The sequence below is a fragment of the Oncorhynchus gorbuscha genome, linkage group LG06, assembly GCF_021184085.1.
Source record: "Oncorhynchus gorbuscha isolate QuinsamMale2020 ecotype Even-year linkage group LG06, OgorEven_v1.0, whole genome shotgun sequence".
Taxonomy (NCBI): Eukaryota; Metazoa; Chordata; class Actinopteri; order Salmoniformes; family Salmonidae; genus Oncorhynchus; species Oncorhynchus gorbuscha.
Genome location: NC_060178.1, coordinates 41,249,536 through 41,266,465, shown reverse-complemented (window position 1 = coordinate 41,266,465; position 16,930 = coordinate 41,249,536). Strand labels below are relative to the sequence as shown.

The window sequence follows — 16,930 nt, the reverse complement described above, 5'->3', positions numbered from 1 at the left end:
AAAATCACTTGATGTTTTTGGAACTAGTGAATCTAACGCGCCAATGTAAACTCAGATTTTTTAAATATATGAACTTTATCAAACAAAATGTATTGTGTAACATGAAGTCCTTTGAGTGTCATCTGATGAAGATAATTCAAGGTTAGTGTTTCATTTTATCTTTATTTCTGGTTTTTGTGAAGGCTATATTTTGCTGGAAAATGTCTGCTTATTGTGGTTTGGTGGAAACCTAACATAATCGTTTGTAGTGCTTTCGCTGAAAAGCCTATTTGAAATCGGATTATCGGATCGGAATCGGATTATCAACGAAAATAGACACCTGTATGTTTTAGGAATTGTAATTATGAGATTTCTGTGTTTTGACTTTTGGCGCCCTCTATTTTCACTGGTAGTTGTCATATCGATCCCGGTATTGGGATTGCAACCATAACAGGTTAAGAAAAAACTATGTTGACTATGAAAACAAATACATTACGCTGTCTAACATTCAAATGTATAAAACTACATGACTTTAACAAAAGGTAATACAATAAAAATACTTTTGACATGAAATCTATATAAATGACATCTACGAACAAAAACATTACCTTAAAAACCACACTAACTTCTCCCTCTGTCACTCAGCAGTCAAAATATTATGGCTCTATCAAAACAGTCAGGGGCCTTGTCCGTCCCAAAAACACTTGGCCTTGCCCCCATGGCAATCCAACGCGATGGATTCTCCATTCACCGAGCGGACAGGACATTGGATTCAGGAAAATTGACAGGGGGAGGTGTATGCCTCTTTATCAACAGTAAATGGTGTCCTGACTCTAGTTTCTACCCATTGCTGACCCATCTTGGAATACTTGATGGACAAATGCCAAACTTTCTACCCCCGAGAGAGTTTTCAGCTGTTATCGTGATTGCTGTATATGTTCAATCTCAGGATAAGAAAAACAGGCAGGAAACCGTGAGAGGCTGCTTTCCTTGTTAGTTCCTAGTCATTAAGTTCCCTGTCATTAAATGCCTAGTCATTTAAGACACATATTCCCAACTTCCATCAACACAACTCCTACGCCACAAGGGGGGATAAAGACCAATGCTACTCTAGCCACAAGCAAGCATACAAGGCCTTTCCTCATCACCCTTTTGGCAAATCAGATCATGACTCTATACTTCTGCTTCCTGTCTACAAGCAGAAGTTCAAAGGGGAAGTACCCATGATGTGTTGCATTGAGAAATGGTCCTCTGAACCGGAGGCTATACTACAGGACAGCTTTGCTAGCGCTGACTAGAATATATTCCGGGACTAAGACAATAGCATTGACGAGCTAACCACCTCCGTTACCGGCTGCAATAGGAAATGCATCGACGACATTTTCACCACAGTGAAGGTTCTCTGCTTCCCCAATCAAAAGCCTTGGATTCAGATGGTTTGTTATGAGATGCAGATCACTTACTATTGTGGATAATCATGCTACTGTCATGACTCCTACCGACGGTGACTCCCCCTCCTGTTCGGGTGGCGCTCGGCGGTCGGCGTCATTGGCCTACAAGCTGCCACTGATCCCTTTTCCCCCTTTTCTGTTTATTAGTTGCACCTGTGTTTAGTTTAGGATAATTGGTTGGGCTTTATTTACCAGCCGGCCCACCTGCTGGTTGTGCGGGATTGTTTTCAGTGTACATGTTGAACACGGCTGTCCGTGTATTTTGTATTTTGCTGGACTGTTTAAGTTCCCTGTGTTTGGGGCATTTGTTTGGGTTGGCGTCGTTTCACCATTGTGGTGCAAATAAAGTAGAGCTACCCTGAACTCTCTGCTTCCTTCGCCTGACAGAATCCCGCACCATTAAAGAATGGAGTCAACCCCCTCCCATCGATGGAGGAACGTGTCCTCCACCATACCACCGTCCTCCATCTTATAGGATCCGCGATGGACTAGATGATGGAGAGAATGGACCGATGGGAGAGGAGTGGTCTCCTCTCTCCACCTTCGGTTCCTCCAGCTCTGGATCCCCCTTCTCCTCCCTCCCCCTCTGGCTCCAGCGCTCTCTGTCTTGCGCTCCCGAGGGACTATGATGGAGCGGCGGCGGGGTGTCAGGGGTTCCTGCTTCAACTGGAACTGTACCTGGCGACCGTGAGGCCCACTCCCTCGGGAGCGGAGAGGGTGAGTGTTCTCGTCTCCTGCCTGGCGGGTCATGCTCTGGAGTGGCCGAACGCGGTCTGGAATGGCCCAGACTTGGTGAAGGAGCACTACCCGGAATTCACCCGGCGGGTGAGCGACTGTTCCACCTTAGGCAGGAGAAGAGGAGTGCACAGGATTACGCGTTGGAGTTCCGGACCTTGGCCGCTGGGCCTAGGTGGAACGACAGGGCCGTGATAGACCACTACTGGTGTAGTCTCCGGGAGGACGTCCACAGGGAGCTAGCGTGTTTTGACACCGCTCTCTCCCTTGATGAACTCATCGACATGTCTATCCGACTGGACAATCTGCTGGCTGCCTGCGGGCGTTCGGAGAGTGTCCTGTTCGTTCCACCACCCAGCGCCATCGCTCCCATTCCTATGGAGTTTGGGGTGCCGTGCCGAGAGGTACCGGAGGAGGAGGCTCCCCCTGCACCAGCTGCGGTCGGAGAGGACACACGGTCGATCGGTGCCGGGGGGGGCCCGTCTGGGAGTCGAGAGGGCAGGCGGAACGCTTCTCGGTCACCCCAGGTGAGTCAGCACAAAACTCACCCAGAACCCCCTGTTGGTCACATGTTTGTCTTGATTTTTTTCATTGATTTTTCCCCCCTTCCCAGCATAAGGTGCTAGTCGATTCAGGTGCAGCTGGGAACTTTATGGATCGCGGACTCGCCATCAAGCTGGGTGTTCCGCTCGTGCCGATAGATTCTCTATTCCCCGTGCACTCCCTAGACAGCCGGCTGTTAGGGTCAGGGTTGGTCAGGGAGGCCACGGTTCCACTGGACATGGTGACGCAGGGGAATCATAGGGAGCAAATTAGTCTGTTCATTATCGATTCGCCTGCGTTTCCAGTGGTGCTGGGGATTCCCTGAATTGTGCGATAAATCTCCAGGTAAACACTGCGCTTCCCAAGAGATCACGTGTACCCATTGTCCCAGGTGGAGATGTTGGCTATGGAGACATTTGTCACGGAATCTCTGGGGCAGGGCAACATTCGGCCCTCCATCTCACCCGTCTCCTCGAGTATCTTTTTTTGTGAAGAAAACGGAGGGAGGTCTCCGTCCGTGCATTGATTATAGAGGTCTAAATGCCATCACAGTGGGGTTTAGTTACCCACTACCTCTCATCGCTACGTCGGTGGAATCATTTCACGGAGCACGGTTTTTCACAAAACTGGATCTCAGGAGCGCGTATAGTCTGGTGCGTATTCGGGATTGAGACGAGTGGAAAACAGCGTTTAGTACCACATCGGGCCACTATGAGTACCTTGTCATGCGGTTTGGGTTATAGAATGCTCCAGCCGTCTTTCAATCCTTTGTAGAGGAGATTCTCAGGGACCTGCACGGGCAGGGCGTGGTTGTCTATATCGATGATATTCCGATCTATTCCGCCACCCGCGCCGCGCATGTGTCTCTGGTACGCAAGGTGCTTTGTAGACTGCTGGAGCATGACCTATACGTCAAGGCTGAGAAGTGTGTGTTCTCCAAACGACCTCGGGCGTTACAGCTACCGTAAAAAAAAGGGTTAAAGGTAGATTGAATGCCTGGTACATTCCAAAATTATTATTATTATAGAAGTCATTCATAATAGGGATAATAGAGATGATACTTGGGCCAAGGCCAGGAACAGAGGCTTAGGCCCAGACTGGCAAGCTTTTATTAAGCAACTGAGGAATCATTGTGTATCATTTTGGAAAACTGTCAAATCTTCCTCCTGTCTGCCACAACAAATTACAGAAAAAATGTCATCAGTGATTCATTTAATCACCATTTTATTTCAGCGGGCTCTCTTTGAAAGAACTTCTAAGCCTATTCACAATTATATTAGGCTGAATGCTGATAGGGGAAACTTGCTGAATGATCAGAGAAATTATTATAATTATAGTCAAAGCTTTTCTTTTAGGCTATTTACAAAAAGTTCTGGATGCCTTGCCAGCAATAGACAACAATACATCCACAGGGGGTAACCACTTGGATCCCGGGCTGCTTAAGTGTGCAGTGCCCAACATTATCAAGAAAGACAGTATTCCAAAAGTATGGAAATCAGCTCTTGTGCTACCACTCCATAGGGGCGGAGATAGTAGTATTCTTAATAATTATCTCCCCTTTTCAAGGCTTCCTTGTCTAGCTAAGATTTTAGAATCCTTGGCAAATGTACAACTTTGCTCCTTTCCAAATAAATGTATTTTGAATGTAAACCAATCAGGGTTGAGGACTGGGCATAACACTATTAAAGATTCCCACTCCGCTATGCAATCTGGTTTCAGAGCTGGTCATGGGTGTACCTCAGCCACGCTCAAGGTCCTAAACGATATCATAACCGCCATCGATAAGAGACATTACTGTGCAGCCATATTCATCGACCTGGCTAAGGCTTTCGACTCTGTCAATCACAACATTCTTATTGGCAGACTCAAATCAAATTAAATCAAATCAAATGTATTTATATAGCCCTTCGTACATCAGCTGATATCTCAAAGTGCTGTACAGAAACCCAGCCTAAAACCCCAAACAGCAAGCAATGCAGGTGTAGAAGCACGGTGGCTAGGAAAAACTCCCTTGAAAGGCCAAAACCTAGGAAGAAACCTAGAGAGGAACTAGGCTATGTGGGGTGGCCAGTCCTCTTCTGGCTGTGCTGGGTGGAGATTACAACAGAACATGGCCAAGATGTTCAAATGTTCATAAATGACCAGCATGGTCGAATAATAATAAGGCAGAACAGTTGAAACTGGAGCAGCAGCACGGTCAGGTGGACTGGGGACAGCAAGGAGTCATCATGTCAGGTAGTCCTGGGGCATGGTCCTAGGGCTCAGGTCCTCCGAGAGAGAGAGAGAGAGAGAAAGAAAGAGAGAATTAGAGAGAGCATATGTGGGGTGGCCAGTCCTCTTCTGGCTGTGCCGGGTGGAGATTATAATAGAACATGGCCCCCTGACACATAAACTACTGCAGCATAAATACTGGAGGCTGAGACAGGAGGGATCAGGAGACACTGTGGCCCCATCCAAGGACACCCCCGGACAGGGCCAAACATGAAGGATATAGCTCAACAGCCTTGGTTTCTCAAATGACTGCCTTGCTTGGTTCACCAACTACTTCTCTGATAGAGTTCAGTGTGTCAAATCGGAATGCTTGTTGTCCAGACCTCTGGCAGTCTCTATGGGGTTCCACAGGGTTCAAATCTAGGACCGACTCTCTTCTCTATATACATCAATGATGTCGGACTTGCTGCTGGTGATTCTTTGGTCCATCTCTACACAGAGGACACCATTCTGTATACCTTTGGCCCCTCTTTGGACACTGTGTTAACTAACCTCCAGACGAGCTTCAATGCCATACAACTCTCCTTCCGTGGCCTCCAACTGCTCTTAAATGCAAGTTAAACCAAATGCATGCTTTTCAACCGATCGCTGCCCGCACAGCATCACTACTCTGGACGGTTCTGACTTAGAATATGTGGACAACTACAAATACCTAGGTGTCTGGTTAGACTGTAAACTCTCCTTCCAGACTCACATTAAACATCTCCAATCCAAAATTAAATCTAGAATCGGCTTCCTATTTCGCAACAAAGCATCCTTCACTCATGCTGCCAAACACATCCTCGTAAAACTGACCATCCTACCGATCCTCAACTTCGGCGATGTCATTTACAAAGAGCCTCCAACACTCTACTCAACAAATTGGATGCAGTCTATCAGATAAATAGAGAAAAATAACTAATGTAATATTTAAAGAAAAATGAAGGTACACATAACTTGTTGGATAAAACAACACGTGATTCTCCAGATAATTTCCATTAAAGAACTGACTTAGATGGACATTGATCTGTAAAGGGCTAAATGGCAGTGGGGCAGGTTAACCTAACCTACGGGTGTATGTGGCCACCTCAGAACTAGTGATAACCAACTCAACAGGCTTTATTATGAGCACATACTGAACTCAACTTATGAAACATTAGTTAATTATATATTTTGTTACGATTGTTTTTGTCGATAGAGCACTTCTTTAAAAGGTGGACTGGGACTGTTGTTCCTCACATCACACTGGCCATGAGAGCAGTAGTACTTGCACTGACTCTAGCCCTTGTGGGTAAGTACAGTTTTTCTGTCTTATTCTAGTGCAGATATTATAACTAACTTCATGTAAATATAACTAAGTTATGTAAATATTGAAATGTACAATTCTGCTTCTATGACATTTTTTGAAAAACAGTCACTAACATATTGTGACAATAATTTTTGTTTTTATCTTGTAGCGAGTCAATCTGTTAACTTTGGTAAGTACATATTATATGTATTTTTACTTATGTTTATTAGGTAGTTTCACTTCTACATTTTTTTCTAGTTGAATAAATTAAGTAAAACCAGTTCTCAGATCACAAGATCATCAAATATGTTTTGATTGTTATTACAGCCCCTGATTTTGCTGCCAGAAAGACCTATGTGTACAAGTATGAGGCACTGCTCCTGGGTGGTCTGCCTGAGGAGGGTCTGGCTAGAGCTGGAGTAAAAGTAATCAGCAAAGTTCTTATCAGTGCAGTTGCAGAGAATACCTACTTGCTGAAGGTATTTATTATACATGAAGTTCCCACACAAACAATATCTTAATGTGATGTCCATTACATTGACTAATACATCAATTGATATCTTCTTGTAGCTTGTGAACCCTGAGATCTTTGAGTACAGTGGTGTGTGGCCCAACGATCCTTTCGTCCCAGCTGCAAAACTCACTTCAGCCCTGGCTGCTCAGTTCTCGATTCCCATCAAGTTTGAGTATGCCAAGGGTGTTGTGGGTAAGGTATTTGCCCCCACTGCTGTCTATGAAACAGTGCTGAATGTCCATAGAGGTATCCTGAACATTCTTCAGCTCAACATCAAGAAGACACAAAACGTCTATGAGTTGCAGGAGGTAATACTTGTATATGTTCATATATAGATGCAAAACATGTTTCAGTAAAAGCAATGTTTGAGTTCCTCACTCATGCTCTCTTTTGTGTTAGGCTGGAGCTCAGGGAGTGTGCAAGACCCACTATGTGATCAGGGAAGATGCCAAGTCAGAGCACATCCATTTGACCAAGAGCAAGGATCTCAATAACTGCCAGCAGAGAATCATGAAGGACTTTGGTCTGGCTTACACAGAGAAGTGTGTAGAGTGCCGGCAGGTATGAGCATAAGTATCTATTTTGGGGGTTGGAAAAACATAACCAGAAACACTTCACATGACAATACAACTCTGTGTTTTGTCTAAACAGAGAGGGGAGGCCCTGATGGGAGCTGCCACTTACAAATACCACATGAAGCCCGCTGACAATGGTGCTCTGATCTTGGAGGCCACTGTTACTGAGCTCCATCAGTTCACACCATTCAATGAGATGTCAGGAGCTGCCCAAATGGAAGCAAAGTATGTTGACTGATTTGTGGTACAAAAGGAAAACATTTTCATTTTATTAAGCTTATAGGTTTAAAAGTTTCCCATGAACTACCTTTCACAGACAAATGTTGACTTTCGTTGAGATCAAGAAGGATCCAATTATTGTCCCCGATAATAACTATGTTCACCGTGGATCCATCCGGTATGAGTTTGCCACTGAGATTCTCCAGATGCCCATTCAGCTCCTTAAGATCAGCAACGCACATGCTCAGGTACAGTGACTCAATGACTCTATCTATTATTTGATACATAAAGCCTGACAATATGTAAAGCCACAGATAACAAAGGTTTAATACAAACACTTCATTATAATTGTTTAGGCTGTGAAGATCCTGAATCATCTGGTCACATACAACACGGCACAGGTCCATGAAGATGCTCCTCTTAAGTTTCTACAGTTTATTCAGCTCCTGCGCGTGGCAAGCTCTGAGACTATTAATGCCATCTGGGCTGAGTTCAAGGCCAAACCAGCTTACAGGTAAAAAAAATATTGCTCAATTGCTCAAACAAAGACACAATGACAGAAAAACATTTTTTTTTCAGACACTGGATCCTGGAAGCTGTCCCCTCCATCGGAAGATCAGTGGCTGTGAGATTCATCAAGGAGAAGTTTTTGGCTGGTGACATCACTATTTTTGAGGCTGCTCAGGCTCTGGTTGCCGCTGTGCATATGGTGGCTGCTGATCTGGAGACTGTCAAGCTTGTTGAAGTAAGTAAACCTTTAAATGATGTTTAAGCATTAAGATTTAGTCATTAAGATGACTAAATATTGTAGCATGAGGTGGTCTAGTGGTTAACACCACTACCTTCAACACATATGTGACCCAGAGCCTCGATTCAGTTTTATGTAGCAACATTTGGTGTTTTTTAAATATTAAGTAGAGACTCAGATCTACAAAACGGAATATCATACACCACGGTTGAGGAACAATGCGAAAGTAATTCTGCTTTGAACGTTGGTCAACTTGTTACCTCACTTTTGAGAAAATGTCCCTTTAATTTTTTCCTACACCTACTGGAGAGCTTCTGTGTTTAAACCTATTCGGCATCGTTCACACCCTCTAAAGCCCTAGCCCCACCCATCTCTTTAAGGATTCACATGTGAGACCATGAGCTAAACAGAGTGAGTAAGGTAGTGTAGTAAACAACCAAACATTTCAAGACTAAAAGTGGTGAAAGTAGTAGCCTAAAATAAGGAAAAACTCCAGTTAAAAATACACTTTATTTAGTCCTTGGCTTATAACCTAATCTGACTTTGAAAGTGTCCGGATAAAAATATTTTATAATTATTTTATAATTATACATTATGCTTACCCAGACACTTGTCCAAAACTGATGGGTCATGTGAAATAAATTATATAACCACCCCCAGCCACATGTTGCTAAGTGGATGGTTACTATTGTCTGGACATGTACACATGTTCATGAAATACAATCGATGGCCGTAATCAGCAATTACAAGTGGCTTTCTGAGATACAAATAATATTACTACAGAGATCATACATGTGCCGTTAGCTAGCAAGCCAGCAAGCTAACATTTGCTAGCTAGCTAACAGTATGCTTGAACTTGCAATGAAAATGACTTTCTGACAAAATTTGAAACTTGTAATATCTCTTACCAGTATACATGGATGAACACTTAATGGCAGTGTGTCTTTTCTGTTTGGTTTGTATCAAGCTACAGCTTGTTGGGCCCGTTGTTGTGTCAGGTCACTTCGGTTCACACTGACTATGTGCAGAAAGTAGTCCATCACAACTTTTTCCCACTAAGCTTTGTCGATAGCACCTAATCAATTCTGGGCAACAATGTTGTTGAGCGCAGTAGCAACACATTTTCAGATTTCCATAGCTAGCATTATATCTTTCAAAAAAGCCACTGTAGCAAGGATTATTGACATATACCGAGCAGATCATGTATTAGACAGAACGTGCTACATAGCAGACCAACACAAACTCATCTCTCAGCATGTCCAGCCCATTCATTAGCCCATTCATTATCTCAGCCAATCATGGCTAGCGGGAAGGTATTTTTCCATGGCTAAACTAACGAGGCTCCTAATTTAACAATTGTATTCATATTTACAGATGGCGTACAAGTTTGTTATGAAGGCACATGACAGTTCACATGTTCCAGGAGGCATTTCTGAAATAATAAACTGCAAATGCATCTCCTGTGAAGTAGTGATGTGCGACACTCGCCTAGCTTTTTGAAGCTGGTCATATATGTGCTCTCAACCGTCTGGTTGCGAATCCTGGACCCACTTTACTCCTACACTGTATTATCTCTTCAATATTTTGTAAGAACTTATATAAAGATGACTCAAAACAATACCTTTTTCACCACCAGAGCCTGGCTTTCAACCACAAGATTCAGACACACCCAGTTCTACGTGAGATCGCCATGCTTGGTTATGGTACCATGGTTTCCAAATACTGTGTTGAATATCCCAACTGCCCCGCTGAACTTGTGAAGGTAAACTGGATGTATTTTTCTATAATCATTTACATTTGAGTCACTTAACAGATGCTCTTACGATAGCTAGGTGAGATAGCAACATATCACAATCGTATCAAGTGTATTTCCCCTCAAAAAAATATTTATCAGCAAAGTCAGTGCTATTGGGATACTCTTCAAAGAGGTAGATGTCATCTCATGAATATGATGATCTACTGATTGAGGTTATTCAAACATACCTACTGTACATGTCTTCCCACAGCCCATCCACGAACTTGCTGTTCAGGCTGTTGCTAATAGCAAATTTGAGGAACTATCCATGGTTCTTAAAGCTCTGGGTAATGCTGGCCATCCTGCTAGCATTAAACCAATCACAAAGCTCCTGCCCGTGTTTGGAACTGCAGCTGCTGCTCTGCCCCTGAGAGTCCAGGCTGATGCAGTCTTGGCCCTGAGGAACATTGCTAAGAGGGAGCCTAGAATGGTGAGTACAGTCCCTCCATTAAATTGCAAATGACAACATCATCATTCTCATTGGCGAAGTCCATTCAAATCTCTGCATTATTGTTGTGAAATAGGTCCAGGAAATTGCTGTGCAGTTGTTCATGGACAAGGCTCTCCACCCAGAGCTCCGCATGCTTGCCTCCATTGTTTTGTTTGAGACAAAGCCCCCAATGGGCCTGGTGATTACTTTAGCTAGCATTCTGAAAACAGAGAAAAATCTGCAGGTGGCTAGCTTCACCTACTCTCACATGATGTCCCTAACCAGGAGCACCGCCCCTGACTTTGCCTCAGTGTAAGAGCACTCTTTCACCTTTACATGTCATTACATCTCTCTCAATATCTATGGAATCAGATTTAATAACATAGTTGCTATTACTTCATTTTAGTGCTGCTGCCTGCAATGTTGCTGTCAAGATGCTCAGCTCCAAATTTAGAAGATTGAGCTGCCACTTCAGTCAAGCCATCCACCTGGATGCCTATTCCAGTAAGGTCCTCCTCTTATCTTCCTTGGCTTGCAACGACTGGCCCATTAGCATCATTCACTAAACATCAACAAAGTCAATCAATTACAGGTATTTTTCCCCATTTTAAAGATCCCCAGAGGATTGGTGCTGCTGCCAGTGCTTTCTACATCAACGATGCTGCCACCCTTTTCCCCAGAACTGTCGTGGCCAAAGCTCGCACCTACTTTGCTGGAGCAGCTGCTGATGTTCTTGAGGTAAAGGCGTTTTTTTCAAAGTTCCTTGAAATGATAATGATTGAGAACATTTAAAACACTTTTTAACTGTCCAAGCTTAATGTTTGCCCCTTAGGTTGGAGTGAGAACTGAGGGAATCCAGGAGGCTCTTCTGAAAATACCCCCAGCTCCTGAAAATGCTGACAGGATCACCAAGATGAGGCGTGTCATTAAGGCTGTAAGTATCAAGAATCACTACATTACACATTTATCTCATATTGCTTCAATACCTGTTGCTTTTTAAAATTAAATTGATCAATCAGGTTTGCTTTACTCATCTATCCACAGCTGTCTGACTGGAGGTCCCTAGCCACAAGAAAGCCCCTAGCCTCTATATATGTGAAGTTCTTTGGACAGGAAATTGCCTTTGCCAACATCGACAAGTCCATGATCGATCAGGCACTTCAGGTACAACAGATGATATAACTTAATAGTCTCCAAAAGTATTCATAAAACATTCACAGTTGAGGGACAAAACAGCTAAACCTAATAATATCCCACAGCTTGCCAACAGTCCTTCTGCACGCGCTTTGGTAAAAAATACCTTGAAGGCAGTGTTGGCTGGAGCAACTTTCCAGTATGTTAAGCCCCTGCTGGCTGCAGAGGTGCGTCGCATCTTCCCCACCGCTGTTGGTTTGCCCATGGAGCTCAGTTACTACACTGCTGCTGTCGCTAAAGCATACGTCAAAGGTAACTATATCATAATAGTTCTTGCTTAGTAATTAGTAGTTCTTCGCTAGATCTCTGATCTCCCATATGAATGTGCTTTTATCTTTATGTTCATAGTCCGTGCCACTCTGACACCTCCTCTGCCTGAAACCTTCCATGCTGCCCAGCTATTGGAAACAAACATTGAGCTACACGCCGAAGTTAGACCAAGGTAGGTATAAGACCAATATTTTCTGATGACATCATTAATACCACAAATCTTGGTAAATTTAACAAATGTCTCCTCTTCCTGTAGCATTGTCATGCATACATTTGCTGTGATGGGAGTGAACACTGCATTCATCCAGGCTGCTATTATGACAAGAGCTAAGGTCCGCACAATTGTCCCTGCAAAATTTGCAGCACAGCTTGACATCGCTAATGGCAACTTCAAGTTTGAAGCTTTCCCTGTTTCCCCTCCTGAGCATATTGCTGTCGCACAGTAAGGGCAATCTTTTTCTTGGTCAGAAAAGAGGATGTAATAGCTGTTTACATTAAGTTCATATTTTTTTAACACTGCTGCCACACTACAGATTTCTTGAGATCTTTGTTCTTTCAAACAGCATTGAGACCTTTGCTGTGGCAAGAAATGTGGAGGATGTCCCAGTCGAGAGAATAACTCCCTTGATTCCTGCCCAAGGAGTAGCAAGAAGCGCACAGCAGTCCAGGGATAAGTTCACATCTATGATTGCAGCCTCTGCTGCCTCTTTTGCTGGAAGTTTGGTGAGTTTGTATGAAATACTTGTTCAAAACTAAATCCACATAAGCATTGCCAATCAGAAATTATTAACCACAGACCCCAGACATTTGATACATTTTGTGAATGTATATAATTTTTTCAGTCAAGATCTTCCGAGATCCTCTCTTCTGATTTGCCATCCAACTTCAAGCCCATCATTAAGGCAATTGTAGTCCATCTTGAGGAGACAATCTGTGTCGAAAGGCTTGGAGTCAAAGCATGCTTTGAATTTGCCTCAGACAGTGCTGCCTTCATCAGAAACACTCTTTTCTACTACATAATTGGAAAGCATTCAGTCCTTATTTCTGTGAAACCATGTAAGCATTAATTTGGTAATAAGCCAAGTTCAGCATATACATGCAGCAATTTGTTTAGCTATTCATAATTGCATTCCATTTTTAGCAGCATCTGAACCCGCCATCGAGAGGCTGGAGTTTGAAGTGCAAGTTGGACCCAAGGCTGCAGAAAAGATTATCAAAGTCATCACCATGAACGAAGAGGAGGAAGCTCCCGAGGGAAAAACTGTACTGTTGAAGCTCAAGAAAATTCTGGTGCCTGATCTGAAGAACGGCACCAGAGATTCCTCTAGTTCCAGCAGCTCTAGTTCCAGCAGCTCTAGTAGGCCCCGCCCTAGTTCCAAAAAATCAGAGAGCAGCAGCTCTTCCAGCTCCTCCAGCTCCCGCATCTCCGAGGTAAGGCTACTGTTTCTCACAAAACTCCTTGAGTCAGATATTTATGGAGTTGACAAACAAGGCACAGACCTGTTGAAAACATACATAGATGTTAAAAATGTGAAGAGAATTTATTGAATGTATTGGTATTTTTACTCAAATAGCCTGACGGCCCCGACCAGCCTTACGACCCCGACGACCGCAAATTCAAAAAGAATCACAAGGTACAATATTGAGGAATTTTCATCTACGGTATGGTTGACAAAAATGAATGTTTGTATAAAAGTTTTTCCGTAAATACCCTGGGTTTTGCTGTTTGTTTGCAGGACTCTCAAGCCACCTCCAATATCATCTCCAGAAGCCAGAGCAGTCCCTTTGCCATCGACAAGCAGGTGACACTTCACCATCATAACTTGAGTCAAGATTATCATCTCTTTCATTGTGTGCCATTGGGAGAGAGCGCAGAGATGAATTAAGATTTAAAATGTGTTTCTCTTCTCAGGACAAATTCCTTGGCAATAAACTTGCCCCTATGGTGATCATCCTCTTCCGTTTAGTGAGAGCTGACCATAAGATAGAGGGATACCAGGTTACTGCTTACTTGAACAAAGCTACTTCCAGACTGCAGATCATTATGGCTGCCCTTGATGAGAACGACAACTGGAAACTGTGTGCTGATGGTGTTCTGCTCAGCAAACACAAAGTCACTGTAAGATCAAATATCTTGTAAATGGTGCTACAATATACGTTTTTTGATCGTTTTTTATGTTTAGGTTGTCCTGTGGGTAGCAATAACAAGTAAGGTACACTAAAAAAAATTACACTTTATTTTGTTCTCCTAATTAGGCCAAGATTGCTTGGGGTGCAGAGTGCAAGGATTATGACACCTTTATCACTGCTGAGACTGGTCTTGTTGGTCCAAGCCCTGCAGTTCGTCTGAGGTTGTCTTGGGGCAAACTCCCCAAGGTTCCCAAGGCTGTTTGGCGCTATGTTAGGATGTACGGTTACTCATTTGTTATTTACTAGTGATAGCTGAATAATGTTACAGAACAAATCAAGAACAACTTCTGATTTGTGTAACCTTTTCTCTTCTAGCGTGTCTGAATTCATCCCTGGGTACATCCCATATTACCTGGCTGACTTGGTTCCAATGCAAAAAGACAGAAATAGTGAGAAACAGATTCAATGCACTGTGGTTGCAACATCTGAAAGGACCCTGGATGTCATCCTGAAAACACCCAAGGCGAGGAACATTGTTTTTCCCACAATAGCATTTTCTGCTGTTTTATTTCTCCAGACTTCTCTTCTTGGTTGACTGTTTCTGATTTGTGTATCTAAATCACAGATGACACTGTATAAACGGGGTGTGAACCTCCCCTGTTCTCTGCCCATTGAGTCTATGACTGATCTTTCTCCCTTTGATGACAACATTGTTAACCAAATCCACTACTTGTTTTCTGAAGTCAACGCAGGTAAGCAGAAACAATAAAAAAAACAAAAAAACAAAACAATGTCACAGTACAATGTTAAAAAAGGCAAGGAAGGTATAAATTAACACTATTGTTTTCCAGTTAAATGTAGCATGGTCGGAGACACATTGACAACATTCAACAACAGGAAGTACAAGATCAAGGTGCCTCTCTCCTGCTACCAAGTTTTGGCTCAGGATTGCACCACAGAGCTCAAATTCATGGTTCTGCTGAAGAAGGATCACGCATCTGAACAAAACCACATCAATGTGAAAATCTCTGACATGTGAGTATTGTTTTAGAAAACAATTGCTTTTGACACAAATATATTTCCATCAATAACAATGTATGAAATATTATCTTTGACACTTCCAGTGATGTTGACCTGTACACTGAGGACCATGGTGTGATGGTGAAGGTCAATGAAATGGAAATTTCCAACGACAACCTCCCATACGAGGACCCCTCAGGTTTCTCATGCTCCTTCCATCTTATTTATCAACATCACAATAACTAGAATAATCTAATGTACTGCAGTACGAAGATAATAGAAAATGGCCTCATCCATAAACTACAACATTGTTTATTTTCTTTATAAGGTTCTATCAAGATCGGTCGGAAGGGTGAAGGCGTGTCTCTCTATGCCAAAAGCCATGGTCTCCAAGAAGTCTACTTTGATAGCAACTCATGGAAGGTGATTGGAATCTTATGTCATAATATCAATAATACTGTATCATTAAATATATGAATAGCTTATTACTTGTTTAAAGGGCTACCAAAATATAAGCTACAGTTGTTCTAAGTTGTTGTGTGATTTTGGCACTCAGATTAAAGTTGTGGACTGGATGAAGGGACAGACCTGTGGACTCTGTGGAAAGGCTGATGGCGAACACAGACAGGAGTACCGTACACCCAGTGGCCGCCTGACCAAGAGCTCAGTCAGCTTTGCCCATTCCTGGGTGCTTGCTTCTGATAGCTGCCGTGATGCGTCTGGTAAGTCTTAGCCTACCGCTTATGCTGCATTACAAATGTCAGTTAATTTAGTTAACATATTATTGCTGTACCTCTCTATGTCAGAATGTCTCATGAAGCTCGAGTCTGTGAAGCTGGACAAGCAGGTGATTGTTGATGACAGGGAGTCCAAATGCTACTCTGTTGAGCCTGTGCTGCGCTGTCTGCCTGGATGCCTCCCAGTGAGGACCACCCCCACCACCATCGGTTTCCACTGCCTGCCCGTCGGTGAGTCTATAATGGACAACTGTTTTACTGAAGACACCATACTGTTCTGATGTATCCAATAAATACTGATATGCAGTTCCTAATTTCTTACTTTCTTTCCTACAACAGATTCCAACCTGAACCGCTCTGAAGGTCTGAGCAGCATCTATGAGAAGAGTGTGGACCTGATGGAGAAGGCAGAAGCCCATGTGGCCTGTCGCTGCTCTGAGCAATGCATTTAGTGCTCTGGTGGAGCAGATACTGTAACTTTTATAACAGAAAATATGTAATTTCACATCACTGAGATGAAACCTACAAAATTATTGACCACTCAAATTGTAATAAATCCAACTGTGCATTCAAAGATGGTCTCTGATACATTTTTCCACATTTTTCATTTGCAAAAAGAGCCCTCTAATAAGAGAAATTTAATGGCAATCACTTTTCATGGTGAATGATGAAATTTAAAAAACTATTTTAAAAAAAATGTCAGTGCCAAAAACACCTTCAGCTTGACAGAGGAGTTGTATTGGAAACACGCGCAACTTGCTATGACTGTTCAGTATACCAATTCCATTGCACTGCATCGACCAATATTGTTTTGTTGTCATCACAATCAATTGAAAGGAAAGACAGTTTGTCAATTTCATAAATCAATGTAAAGAACTATATCTCTTTTCACATTTGGTGTTGGTGTATCAGCAACATTTCACTGAATGGACATTCTAAAATGATATTCAATATTTAATTTTTTATGTCTGCAGGGGCAGTATTGAGTATCTTGGATATAACGGTGCCCATACAAAACGGCCTGCTACTCTGTCATAGTTTCTAATATTTGC

At 42.9% G+C, this 16,930-nt stretch overlaps 1 pseudogene; it reads left to right on the top strand.

The window, feature by feature from the left end:
- Positions 1-6,209: 6,209 nt before the first annotated feature.
- On the top strand, positions 6,210-16,338 carry LOC124037976 (annotated as a pseudogene).
- Positions 16,339-16,930: the final 592 nt, after the last annotated feature.